Here is a 14,122-nt window from a genome sequence, read left to right as displayed (position 1 = left end):
TTAGCCTTTGTCACTAATGAAACCGCTAAATAAAGACATAAATATAGAAATCTTAAGATTTTTTTTTCAATGTTGGTAGCAGGATGAACTGTCAGGTTGAGCTTAGTGTATATTTTGTCGCAGAGTTGCTGCAAGGTGTTAACAGTGAAAAAAGGTATTTAGAAATGAGTTATTTCAAGAAGAACGTTTTCAGAATAATTGCAAATCTAGCAGCATAGAGAAAGCACAGAAAATAGGCAGTTAGATTGATCAGATTAGGATGAAAATTATATTAGTATACTTTAGATCTTTTTTTCTGAACCAGGGAAAATCTGATCATGTTTCTCTGTAACAATAATAAAAAACTTTATTTTATATATCACCTTTAAAAGTGGCATCTCAAAGCAATACAGTAGATGTAAAAACAGTTAAAAGGACCACAGATTACAAAGTAAATACCCAGTCAAACACAAATGTGTTTTTAATAAAATGCTTTTATTCAATCTTTATCAGACTCACATTCCCGAACGTCCCACGCCCCGGTCAACAATCCTAGGAAGAACACGAAACAGCCTGTTAATAAAATTGTTGCAGTTTTGTTTGGTCAGTTCTTCCTCCCAGAATTTGTAGATCGCCCAGCTAGTTTTCCTAACATAGTCTTTCAGCGAATGCTAAACCATCTCTATTGGATTTAAATCTGGGGATTCGGCTGGAGTTTTCACCCAGTTCACTCATTCTGCTACAAGCCCCGCCCTTGCTGCTGTGTGTTTCAGATTGTTGTCTTGAAAGAGACGGTGCCTTGATCCAAAGTGCTCCCTGATATATGGGGTGGCATGCTGTTTGACCACGACTTCCTTGAAGAATTCACGATCCATAATTCCTTTGAAAATAAGAGGTGGTCCCGGGCCTCTTCTAGGCCCCCCCCCCCACATGAACCTTCAGTGGATGTTTGGGCTTTGGCTTGTCCACATATCTCCCCTTTTTACAAAATGACATTGTTGAAAACTGTTCCAGAGCCACTGTTGTTTGGTCGGTGAAAAGTACATCATGAAATGCCTCCCCCTGTTCAATCCATTGGAACACTTGTTTGAGTCTTTCCTCTTTGTTTTTTACTCTTATCATGGGGCATGTGTTGGTTTTTTGTATCTCCATTCAAGCCTTCTGCGCACTTTTCTAATCGATGTCGGACTCATGCTCGCACCGAGGTCAGCCCATAGCCGTCTTTGAACTTGCATCACCGATAGCTCATCATTTTCATCTGTCAGTCTGTTGATGGCTCGCACAATAGGACTTGAAAAAAAAGAGATTAACAGTTAGATATAAAAATAATGTGCGTAGTTGTATTAACATGCAAGAAAAGTATTTTTAGAAAGTTATTTACCTTTGAATCGTCCTCTGTTTAGATTCTGTTTGCCTCCTCTCCCCTTTATAATGTTGTCTCACTGTGCTTTCAGAAACGAAGATGTCCATCGAAGCCAACTGCTGTACAATGTCCTGTGTTGACTTCCCGTTTCTTTTCATCTTCATTATTTGGTGTGAGAGAGTCATCGTGATTTTGGCCATTGTCCTTCTCCTTACCAAAGCGATACAGTGGTGCAGCTTGAATTCTGTACCTATATACGGTATGGTAGGCCAAAGATAAAACTTACACCATACCGATGAGCTAATACCAGGGAAAGACACTCCTATTTTATTTAAAACACAATACGCCAGGAAATGTGTCTGATGCATTAGCAAGTTAAAAAAAAATTGCGTCGAAAAGCCGGGCGTAACAATTGTTTACTTTTTCTGATCAGTCACTGTCTGGATACTCGTCTCGCCTGCCCCGTTCTTTGTTTTCTTGTTATTTGCTGAGTATGCCTGCTGCAATCCACTCCTGCCCTCCTTTGAAAGCGAAATGATCTCTGGTTCTTTGACAAAACAGGGCTCGCCAGATAATGTGAAAAAGACTCAAAGCGAAACCTGTTTTTATAGCTTTTAACATCATGCAATGTGTAAGCAGGAACACATCATTATATCTTATATATGAAAAATACATAATATAGCACCCAAACAAACGCAAACGTGTTTTTAATAAAATGTTTTTATTCATTCATAATCTAACTTGCATACTGTAACCCACATTCCCAAGTGCCCCCTGCCCCATCTGACAATTTCAGGAAGTGTAAGGAAGGACTAAGGAAGTTGTTATCTGTTGTTGAAGCTCTGTGCGCTTGGTGACTTTGATACCACTTGTTATTCCAAGTTGTTTGAATCGCCACAATTCAAATAGAGAAAAAAGAGCTGACTGACAAGATTTAAGATGTGGCTGTTAATGTTAGATAAAAAAAAAACACATTGCCCGATGATAGTTACATTGCTTGAAAAATAATTTTATTTTGAGAGACTGGATAAGTAATTCAAGTGTTTTTTTAACTTCCTGAAAAACAAGTAATAATTTAACAATATTTGCAAATGTTTTATGATATGTCGCTGTTGTAAATGTCTGTGGAGTGTATCTTATTTACCTGTCCTGGCTGGTGGAGCTCATCCAGCTATGTCTGGATATCTTGGTCAAATATTCGGCTAGTGTGTATTGTCTGTTTAGGGTTCTGTAGCATTCCACATGGCTGGGCAGCTTGTTCCCCCCTCCCGCTGAAGACTCGACCACTTGAAAATACCTGTGAAACCGGTTTAACGAGCGAGAGAGAGAGAAACACCCAGGGGTGCTGAACCAGGGATCTATTTACATATTAGAACTATTTCCCAAATTTAATATGTGCTTTTCTATATTTATTGTAAATTAATTGTCCATAATATTGCTATTCTATTTTTCCAAAGAAATGTTTGTTAAAAGAAAAGTCACAGCACCGGTTGGATTTGAACACACAACCTCTGGTTTACAAGTCGGGAATGTAGCGCCCCTGTCGGTCAACCAATTATGTACGGCGGTATTGCGCGTCACAATGCGCGAGGACTTAGCCAATTACCCGCGGTATGTGTCTGTGCCGCGCACTTTGAATGGCTGCATCTGTACATGTTATGGTGGTCTGCATATCCTTGGCAATCAGGCACACAGTTGTTGGGCAGAAACTGTTCATAAACCTGTTCCTTCGGGTCTTAATGCACTGTGGTCTATGGCCCCTAAGGTTATATTAGTGTCTAGCCAGGTAAACAGACTATGGTTAGGGGGGAGTGGGTCTTTGAGGATAGCATGAGCCTTCCTCCTGCAGCGGGCTATATCGAGATTCTCCAATGCAGGAAGTTCTGTTCCAATAATGCGTTCAGCTTTTCTAATCACTCTCTGGAAGATGTGTTTCTCCTTCTGGGTAGCACTGCTGAACCACTCTGTAATACCTCCAGTCAGAATGCTCTCAATGGCATCATGGTAGAAACTAAACAGTGTTTTTTTTGTGGATGCCACTCCTCGTTAGGCACCTCAGAAAGTACAAACACTTATGGGCTTTCTTCACAATTGCACTAGTATTCTCTGTCCATATTGGTAATATGTAGGCCAAGAAACTTGATGGAGTCAACCTGTTCAATTTCAGTATCATCGATGTAAACTGATTGGTGGGGATTGATGTTTTTCCTGAAATTCAAGATGAATTATTATGTCATAGAAGCATTAAGAACAATGTCATTATCCTTAGCTTAATTGGTCAGGTCTCTAATTAGCTGCCTGTAAGTATTTTCATCATCGTCATGAATAAGGTCAAGCACTGTTGTATCATCCACAAATGTGTATATTATGCTATTGTCATAGGTCAAATTACAGTTCTGTGTGTATAATGAGAAAAGTTTTGGGCTTAGGTAACAGCCCTGGGGTGCTACTGTGCTTAAAGTAATTGGGGAAGAGGTATTTCCACCTATTTTCACTACTTATGGTCTATTTGTCAAAAGGTCCACTATCCAATTGCACAGAGAATTGGGCAGGCCAAGCCCAGTGAGTTTCAACACAAGCTTGGTGGGCCTTATGGTGTTAATACCTTATTGTCACAGGCTATTGTTCCACATTGTTTTAAAAGTTATATTATGACTCTGTAGTGTGCTCTCACGAGGCACCAGTTCTGTAGGGTTTGGGCATTTACTGGGACAATTATTAATTGTAGCAGTAAATCACAAAATGATTCTTTTAATGGCTTTAGAATCCAACCATGCGATATAACTCAAACAACGCACACACACAGGTACTAATACATGAGGATACATTTATTAATACATAGAATATGCATGTAAACCTAACAGATCTTATCAAGAGGGTTATCAGAATACTAAAGGTATATATTCAGTCAGTTACGAAGAGTTACATATATCAAGAGGACATACGTTCAGTATATCATTCATTTAGACCGTTTCGTAAATGCACTTGGTTATAACTTCTACATTAGATACTCAAAACAAGTACATAACTCTTAGGATTTAAATTGATATCAACTGGTTGGGATAACAATTGAATTCTCGAGCTGTAATGCAGTGAAGTTGAATACTCATCCAATCTCTGGGGATTCAGATCTCCTGCGGGCTCAAAGAAGCAGTTGCAGGCTTGTTGCTGTCCAATCCACGCTGTCTGGCTAGGTGCCAGGCTGTGCTGTGCGGCTTGCGACGGTGCGCTGCTGATTCACACTGACCGGCTAGTTAGTGTTGGCTTTAACTAGCAAAGTTTGTGCACAGGAGAAAAGATGACTGTGGGTCCCAGCAAGTCAGGAAGAGGACCGGTTCGTTCCTGATGAAGCGCTAGTTCTGAATAGTGATTCAGCTGTCCACAGTTCCAACCTGTTCACGAGGCTTGCTGCTGATGCTAACCTCGGGTGGATCCTCTGGTTACTCTCTGGCAACCTCCGCTCTCGACTCTTAGAACAAAGGAAAGTTCTGGCACTCGGACACCCTAGCCGTTCTGTGATTTTCCGGGCTGAGTCTCAGGATGGTCAGGAGGCGCGCTGCGAGAATGTCCTGCCCTTGGGAGCCTTTCTGCTCCTGGGCCGTCCTGCCCTGGAATTGTCTCGCACCCCTGGAATTCTCCTTAGAATTCTCCTACTGGAATAGTCCTTAGAATAGTTCTCCTATTCAGAAAAGTCCACCACAGGCTCTCTGTGTTGCCTGTTTTTACCTGGAGGAACTTCAGCTCGTTCATTGGCTGAAAGTTTCCTGGGCATCAGAGTCCCACGTGGGTTACTTGGCCCTACCAGTCCCTGATTGGTTGATCAAGGTGAGATATGAGTCACTTACTCCTGACACCTAGGAATGCAGTCCAGATGTCTATCTGGCACTCCCTAGACAGATAGGCGCCAATGGATGACCATTGATCATGATAGCCAGGCTTAGCTAAGTGCATCCCCATGTGGGAGCTGTCCCTTATCAAAAGAAAACATCTTTAAATAAGCCTGCATGAATAGCTTCTCTGTGGCTGCACCACAGAGATGAAGAGAGAGATGGGGCCTCATTTGGGAAAGCACAGCAACACTTAATTCTGTCTTATTAACAAGCATTGCCGCTACAACTCCAATCCCTAAATGATCTAGGGTGACTTGCCTGTATGACTACCGTCCCATAGCCCTTATGTTTGTAGCTATGAAATGTCTGGAGAAACTTGTATCGTGATTTATCAACAATAACATCCCCGATACCTATCAAATAGGCCTGTGGACAATGCAGTAACTCTTGTTTTATACACTGATCTCCTGCACCTGGAAACACACAACACTTACATTCATACAGTATGTTGTTTTAAAACTCAGCTTTTAGTTGTTTTCATCTCAGCTTTTAAATATGTCTGTGTAGACATCAGCCAATTACATGGCACAGGCCTTCAGAAGAAATATTCAAAAACATTTTATTTTTAATATTGATCATTTTGATATTTGATAGTTGATTCAGGCTTGACATTTGACTCTGATGTGCAACATATTGTTAAAATATCATTCAGAATCCTGACCAGGTCTAGTGCAAGTGATCACATTACTCCTATCTTGGAGTCCTTGCACTGGCTTCCTGTCAGGTTTGTGTTGACTTTAAATCCTCATGATCACCTATAACGCTCTGAGTGGTTTGGCACCTCAGTACCTCAGTACTATCGTCTTACTCCCCACCTCCCAACCTTTGCTCTTTTAATTCTCATCTATCTGTGCCCTAATCCCATCTACACTCTGTGGGTGACAGGGCCTTCTCCTGTATTGCCCCAAAACTCTGGAACTCTATCTCAAAGGATATCAGAGAGTCACCTTCCCTAAACTCTTTCAAATCTAGACTCAAAACCTTCTTCTTTAGAAGGGCCTTTACTTAACTGGTTTTGTTATTTATGCTCCTACTGTATTCAGTACCCCCATATACTATCTCCTCTCATTGTGTATTTTCAGTGTGAATATCTTGTGTATTTTTTAATGTTGTTGTCATTTTGTAAAATGCTTTGAGAAGCCTCCTTTAAAGGCACTTTAATAAACTATGGTTTATTTTTATTTATCTGAAAATTTCTAAGATCTACCATTCTTTTCATACTGTCCAATATCATTCTGTTTTATTTCTAGTGTCACTTGTAGTCAATTAGATAGAGGCAAATGAGGCAAAAGTTGCCTCCTTACAGCATTTCTTATTGGTTATATTATGTATGAAAAAGATTGCAGAATATTAACATATCCTGTTCAAAATGCGAAGAAAACTTTAAACAAATGATGTCAGTTTAAATGAATCTGAATACTACATTCTTCATATACATATATCCCTCGTTGAGACAACAGAAAATAATGATTTATCTCCTTGAAAAATGCATGAATGGCACCTGAAAACCAAATGCAGGAAGCACCTGACATGGAAAGTTAATCATGTTTGATAGAAAATTCAATTGACACCTGACTCAACATTGCAGGAAGTTTGTGTTATCATCAAGATACTGTAAGAGAAAAAAAATGGTAAGAGAAAATAAATTATTTGAATTTTAATTCTTAATTCTTAAAATGTTTTATGTTTATAAATTATTTTGATTAATATTTTTAATTTACTCTTCTAAAAGGTTATAAAATAAGAAGAGAGATTTGGAAAATAAATCTCCCCTGTGACTTGCAAGGTGTCCATCAACTTTCAGATCATTATCAGTAAGAAAAGCACCTATACTCCTCTGATACATCAGCTGTGTCATTAAAGTTCTGAGCATGGTGACCTGACAAGTGCATGCCTCAAAATCTATTTGTGTAATTTTCATTTTTGGGGGGCATTGTGCTGATTTTTATTTGGATTGGTATAAAAAAAGCTAAACAAAAAAAAAGCATACATGTCTAGGAAAACCGGGTCAGGGACGCCAAATATGTAATCATAGTGGCTCTCTGAAGGCACCAGTTCTGTAGGGTTTGGGCATTTACTGAGACAATTATTAATTGTAGCAGTAAATCACAAAGTTGATTCTTTTGATGGCTTTAGAATCCAACCATGCGACATAACTCAAACAACGCGCACACACAGGTACTAATACACGAGGATACATTTATTAATACATAGAATATGCATGTAAACCTAACAGATCTTATCGAGAGGGTTATCAGAATACAAAAGATATATATTCAGTCAGTTACAAAGAGTTACATATATCAAGAGGACATACGTTCAGTATATCATTCATTAAGACCGTTTCGTTAATGAACTTGGTTATAACTTCTACATTAGATACTCAAACCAGTACATAACTCTTAGGAATTAAATTGATATCAACTGGTTGGGATAACAATTGAATTCTCGAGCTGTAATGCATTGAAGTTGAATACTCATCCAATCTTTGTGGATTCAGATCTCCTGCGGGCACAAAGAAACAGTTGCAGGCTGTTGCTGTCCAATCCGCGCTCTCTGGCTGTGTGCCAGGCTGTGCTGTGCGGCTTGCAATGGTGCGCTGCTGATGTTCACTGTTGGCTTTAACTAGCAAAGTTTGTGCACAGGAGAAAAGATGACTGTGGATCCCAGCAAGTCAGGAAGAGGACCGGTTCGTTCCTGATGAAGAGCTAGTTCTGAATAGTGATTCAGCTGTCCACAGTTCCGACCTGTTCACGAGGCCTGCTGCTGGTTACTCTCTGGCAACCTCCACTCTAGACTCTTAGAACAAAGGAAAGTTCTGGCACACGGACACACTGGCCGTTCCGTGGTTGTCCGGGCTGAGTCTCAGGATGGTCAGAATGTCTGCGAGAATGTCCTGCCCTTGGGAGCCTTCTGCTCCTGGGCCGTCCTGCCCTGGAATTCTCCTTTGAATTCCCTTTAGGAAAGTCCACAGAATCTCTGAATCTCACTGAATCTCTTCCGAATCTTACTGAATCTTGTTGAATCTATGTGTTGCCTGTTTTTACCTGGAGGAACTTCAGCTCATTGATTGGCTGAAAGTTCCATGGGCATCAGAGTCCCACGTGGGTTACTCGGCCCTACCAGTCCCTGATTGGTTGATCAAGGTGAGATATGAGTCACTTACTCCTGACACTTAGTAATGCAGTCCAGATGTCCAACTGGCACTCCCTAGACAGATAGGCGCCAATGGATGACCATTGATCATGATAGCCAGGCTTAGCTAAGTGCATCCCCCTTTGGGAGCCGTCCTTATCAGGAGAAAACATCTTAAATCACCCTGCATGAATAGTTTCTCTGTGGCTGCACCACAGAGATGAACAGAGAAATGGGGCCTCATTTGGGAAGCTCAGAAACACTTAATTCTGCCTTATTATTAAGCCTCGCCGCTACACATGAATAATATAGACATGTCTATAAAACATAAAGCAGTGTTATGCACAGTACTCCTAAACCTATAAAAATATAATATTACAGTATGGCTAACAGTGTAGCTACTGTAGGCATCCTCTCACGAGGCACCAATAAATGTAGGGGTTTTGTGCATTTACTGGGACAATTTTAATTGTAACAGTTAGTCACAAAATGATTCCTTGATGGCTATTACAAGACCAACGTTGTGGGATAACTCAGCATGCACACACAGGGTACAATTACACGAGAATACATTTATTAATACATAAAATGTGCATATAAACATAATAATAATAATAATTGCTTACACTTATATAGCAGTTTTCTGGACACTCCACTCAAAGCGCTTTACAGGTAATGGGGACTCCCCTCCACCACCACCAATGTGCAGCATCCACCTGGATGATGCGACGGCAGCCATAGTGTGCCAGAACGCTCACCACACATCAGCTATCAGTGGGGAGGAGAGCAGAGTAATGAAGCCAATTCATAGGGGGGGATTATTAGGAGGCCAATTGGTAAGGGCCAATGGGAAATTTGGCCAGGATGCCACGGTTACACGGCTACAATTTTCGAGAAACAGCCTGGGATTTTTAATGACCACAGAGTCAGGACCTCGGTTTTACATCTCATCCTAAGGACGGCACCTGTTTACAGTATAGTGTCCCCATCACTATACTGGGGCATAAGGACCCACATGGACCGCAGGGTGAGCGCCCCCTGCTGGCCCCACTAACACCTCTTCCAGCAGCAACCGTAGTTTTTCCCAGGAGGTCCCCCATCGAGGTACTGACCAGGCTCACACCCGCTTAGCTTCAGTGGGTTGCCAGTTGTGAGTTGCAGGGTGATATGGCTGCTGGCATAACAGATCTTATCGTGAGGGTTAGCAGAATACAAAAGGTACAGATGCAGCCATTCAAAGTGCACGGCACAGACACGTACCGCGGGTAATTGGCTACGTCATCGCGCGTCATCGTGCATCATACCACGGTACGTGATTGGTTGACCGACAGGGGCACTCGTGGTGCGTTGGTCGGTCGTAGAAAGATTTAAATGTCTTTACTCTGCCCATTTTAGTATTGAATATTTATATGGAATTTTACCATTGAAGAGAAATCTTAGTAGCTGAGCATAAAAAGAATAGGAGCATAATGCGTGTGAAGGCCATAAACTATATTAATTTTGGAACATAAGCAAACAGTACTACAGTATATGGCTGGTCTTGGTACTTTAAGGGAAAAATACACACCAGTATTCCATTTTCTCCATAAACATTTTAAGCATCGAAGTCTTTAACTAACATGTGAAATAACGTTTAAAAAAGTGGTAGTTTTAAGCTTTTCAGCTAATATAATATGGAATCGCGTATCTAAAGAAATTAATAATGATATAATTATAGTCATGTACTGCAACACAATAGTATATGCTGTACAATGTCTGTTGATACTGTATGTGTAGGCTGTTTCACCACTCCTCATGTGACCTTGTGGGTGGTACGAGCCTGACTTCTGAACCACAGGTTGGGTGTTCAAATCCAGCCGGCGCTACGACTTTTCTTTAAACAAACAATCCTTAAAAAAAATAAAATAGAAATATTATGGACAATTAATTGACTTTTTATATTTCTAAATATCACAACATGTTTGAATTTAAGTCATTTTTAATAACAATGAACAGTCACCTTCTTTCCTTCTGACAACGGTCCCTGCTTCTGCTTCCTGCTTCTATCGTGCTTGTGGGGGTGGAGGGGATCACTTTAGATCTCCCTTCAGATTTAAAAGGTTATTAATCATATCTTCGGTGTTGCATCTTCCCAGTGTAGCTGATCTTTTGCTGCCTGGTTAAACTATCACAAAGCTTTAGAGAACTTAACATTTCTATAATCAACCAATTGTAAATATGACGTTTACATTGGCATTATTAATTTTTCACTTGAGGGTATGGAGGATTGTCAGCTGTTACTGAGAGCAGACTCCCCCCTCTTAGGCTGCACAAATGATCTTTTAAATTTTTATAGAAAAATGGAGGCTGTACAGTATGCTTTACAATATAAACATTTATATTGTTTTAAATCGCATTTTGATTTAAATCGCAAACGCGTGTTTAATTAAATGATTTTTTGATTCACAATCAGACAAATGCAACATAAATTGTTATCTTTGTCTTCTAAGTATCTTAATAAACTTTCAGCATAGCTTTCTCCCCGTTTAGATTTATTTTTCTTGGGATTTTGGGATCAAACGTGGAAAGATTAGATTGTAATCGTTTTTATTTTTTAAATACATTTTAGAAAAGTGTAATCTATACTAAAAAGCTGTATTTATTTAATACCTCTCGATACTTGTATTAATGGAGTTTAGTTGATACTGTTTAAACTTTTAATTATTTTAAATTGTATTACAGCATTGTACACATGCTTAAAAGAGAAGAGAGAAAACGCAAGCCTTCTTCAGGTGTGAGGGTCTTCTGCTCAGAATGAAACGCTAAAATGTAATGTAGGCTCTGAATGGGTTCAATTATGATTTGGGCTTGATTAAGGTCACTGCCATTCATCTAAAATCCTGCTTGAATCCTTCTTAACTAAAAATTAGACACAAGAAGAGAAGAGGCTCTGGTGAAATTTTTCTTTTTTTAATTTTTCTTTTTTTCTTGGAAAAACATCTTACCCGCTGCAATCTGGGCACAGAAGGATTAAAAGAAGTCAAACAGGCAGGGGGAGAGTGAGTTCTAAATAAAGAGGTATCCAGGTAACAGTGAAAAGGTCGGACAGTCTGGGGAGATTTCCCGTTTTCCATCTAAATAGTTCCCTGGTTCTGCACCCCTTGGTGTTTCTCTCGTTCTCTCTCTGGTCACCTGATCATTAGCTTGAAAGATTTCAGTGCTTTGTGTATATTCTAATGGCAGTGGGGGCAGGGTGTGTGGGAACAGGTTTGGTTGAAATTGCATTGGGGATCTATGTTCTTCACACCTGAAAGCATTTTCTTCCCAGTTTAGCCGATCTTGTTACAGCATGTTACAGTTTACTATTATTGACCATATTAATTTTAAGTGCTTAATGCCATTTTTTAACCACGCACGAATATTCTTATGTCCATATCTTCGCAAGAGAATCAGTGGGAATTGTAATACTAATTAAATGACCGCGAGCACTTTCCACCCCCTCTGAGAGCAGGAAAATTCCTATTCTTAGCGCAGCAGCTTATTACAATATTTTTTTTACACAGTGACACAGCGTTGCGTTGTGAATCAGTTTTTCCATGTTTACAAAGAAAGTGGAATACAATGATACTACATGCTATATAGATACATATTTTTAGATATTTAGACCCTTAAATTAATATCATTATTAATAATAATGATAATAATGATAATCGGCCAGTGGAAGCTCTGTTGTCCTTCACATTAATGCCTGAAACATTTTACCGAACCCAGGATTTTACACTATATTCCCCATTATAAAACAGATAATTCCGGTCCTAAAGTCTGATTGCCTGACATACATTCGAAGAAGTCCTATATTTTCTAATGTAGGCACATCCCGGAATTTTGACTTACTGTGTGATGAAGAAATTTTAAAGACTACTTCTTAGCATAGATAAAAAAGCTTGGATTCCCATGGACAGTATCTTATACACATATCTTTTTCTGTTATCTTTGTTGATCTCTTGAGGATCCTTGTGATATTTTGAGCTCTCGTTGAATGATAAAAGTGTCACAGTTTAAATAATTTTAGTTATTATGAAATGCTCTGTTTAAAGCAAGGGAGTTTTTATATCTGTTATAGTAAAAGAAAATGCCTGACGAACTAGGGATTGAACAGTTTTTCAGTGCTTGTACAATCGATGGAAATGTTCAAATAAATGTGCTAAAGAAATAAACAAAAAAGTAAGTTATTCCTTTATCATATTGGCTAGCTAATGTCCCATCCTTGTTAGTTAGATCAACGAAATGCTGTGGTGTTACTTTTTGTCGAAAAGTCTTTCATTTAAAATGACGGTTACAAATAATGTGGACCAGCGTAATACTTTGAGTTTTACTGGTGGAGCTCATACAGATGTGTCTGGATATCTTGATCAATCTTGATTGAATTGTGTATTGTCTGTTTAGGGTTCTGTAGCATTCCACAGGGCTGGGCAGCTTGTTCCCCCCTCCCACCCCTCTCTGTGTATAGTAGAGCCTCCTGTCCTGGCTGGACAGGAGGCTCTATTGTACACAGAGAGGGGCGGGAGGGGGGAACAAGATGCCCAGCCATGTGGAATGCTACAGAACCCTAAACAGACAATACACACTAGCCGAATATTTGACCAAGATATCCAGACACAGCTGCATGAGCTCCACCAGTCAGGACAGGCAAATAAGATACACTCTACAGACATTCACAACAGCGACATATCATAAAACATTTGCACATATTGTTAAATTATTACTTGTTTTTCAGGAAGTTAAAAAAACACTTGAATTACTTATCCAGTCTCTCGAAGTAAAATTATTTTTCAAGCAATGTAACTAACATCGGGAAATGTGTTTTTTTTTTATTTAACATTGACAGCCACATCTTAAATCTTGTCAGCTAGCTCTTTTTTCTCTTTTTGAATTGTGGTGATTCAAATAACTTGGGATAACAAGTGGTCTCAATGTCACCAAGCTCACAGAGCTTCAACAACAGATAACAACTTCCTTAGTCCTTCCTTAGTCTTCCTAAAATTGTTAGACGGGGTGGGGGGCACTCGGAAATGTGAGTTGTGCAAGTTAGATTATGAATGAATAAAAACATTTTATTAAAAACATGTTTGCGTTTGTTTGGGAGCTATATTATGTATTTTTCATATATAAGATAAAATTATGTGTTCCTGCTTACACATTGCAGCTTTTCAACTAAATATACAGTATTTATCACATATGCCTGAATTTGGAGCTGCTCGCCGCGCGGTGAATAGCGACTAATAAGCTGTGAAAACATTTGTCTGTCTTTCCGTTGGGGGAAGGGAATCTGATCTGATCTGCAATAGCTGGAAGACTCGCCCCCTTCTACTTTGAAAATACCTGTGAAACTGGTTTAATTCGTCACAGCCAGCACTCCCGCAGAGAGTGATGAAAACCGCGCTGCACCACTCCCATTTGGCATTTTAGTTATGGAGGCAGAAAGACGCACCCCCCACCTCTGGGTGCCTGACTCGTCACCATCTTGAACCATTCCGTGTTCGAGTCGCAGTAGATAGAGAAAAGTAGATAGAGAAAAGTTCATTCCAGCTACAGTACATATATAGTTTTGCAGTAAGAGGTAGCAAAACATCAGTATTTACTGCTAGTAATTAGTGTACGATTTATAGTTGAAATCCTGAGCCTAAATATAAAGTTAATATCTCGACAAACGAAGCAATGTAGGAAATGCGCACACAGAAATACACAGAAAATAAATCCGTTCTGACATCTCAAA

Source organism: Lepisosteus platostomus, chromosome 10 (assembly GCF_059453375.1).
Source record: "Lepisosteus platostomus isolate fLepPlt1 chromosome 10, fLepPlt1.hap1, whole genome shotgun sequence".
Lineage (NCBI taxonomy): Eukaryota > Metazoa > Chordata > Actinopteri > Semionotiformes > Lepisosteidae > Lepisosteus > Lepisosteus platostomus.
Note: the sequence above shows the minus strand (reverse complement) of the source record.